Raw genomic sequence first — 778 nt, forward strand, 5'->3', positions numbered from 1 at the left:
GGCCGAGGGAGGCAGAAACGGGCGTGCGGTTGGTTTTTGTGCGTTGTCTGCTGGTTATGCAGTTTTTGAGACATTCACTCCAGAAGAGGGTTATCTGTGCACGGAACGTGGAATGACCCTTTAATTTCCTATCCCCCCCCCCACACTGTACACATCTTGTTTTCTGTATTGTATCTTTAGCTGGATGACAAGTTTGCATATATACAATGGGGAGGTTGTAGGTGAATTATCACATCCGTGAATAAGCCCCAATATAGATATCTGTGTGTGTGTGTGTGTGTATATATGTGTGTGTGTGTATATATCTATATCTGTATCTCTGTGTGTGTGTGTGTGTGTGTATATATATATAATACACACGCACAGATACAGATACAGATATAGATATATACACACACACACATATATATAAAGGTGAAACTCGAATAATTAGAATATCGTGCATAGATCATTTATTTCACTAATGCAACTTATGCGGTGAAACTAATATATGAGAGAGACTCATTCCATGCAAAGCAAGATAGTTCAAGCCGTGATTTGTCATCATTGTGATGATTATGGCTTACAGCTCATGAAATCCCCAAGAACCCCAAATCCACAATCTCAGAAAAGTAGAATATTACATGCAATCAATAAAACAAGGATTGTACATAGAACAATATCGGACCTCTGACAAGTACCAGCATGCATATGTACTCAGTACTTGGTTTGGGCCCCTTTTGCAGCAATTACTGCAATTACTTTTGCACGATATTCTAATTATTCGAGTTTCACCTGT

The 778-nt window shown here is 38.9% G+C and overlaps 1 protein-coding gene across 1 annotated transcript in view; it reads left to right on the forward strand.

Annotated features, from left to right (window-relative positions):
- Positions 1 to 778, forward strand: part of COPA (coatomer protein complex subunit alpha) — a 55,900-nt gene that overhangs the window by 48,485 nt on the left and 6,637 nt on the right. The gene's annotated exons all lie outside the window — the stretch shown is intronic.

The sequence above is a fragment of the Nanorana parkeri genome, unplaced genomic scaffold (genome assembly GCF_000935625.1).
Source record: "Nanorana parkeri isolate BGI_ZX_2015 unplaced genomic scaffold, ASM93562v1 scaffold2178, whole genome shotgun sequence".
Taxonomy (NCBI): Eukaryota; Metazoa; Chordata; class Amphibia; order Anura; family Dicroglossidae; genus Nanorana; species Nanorana parkeri.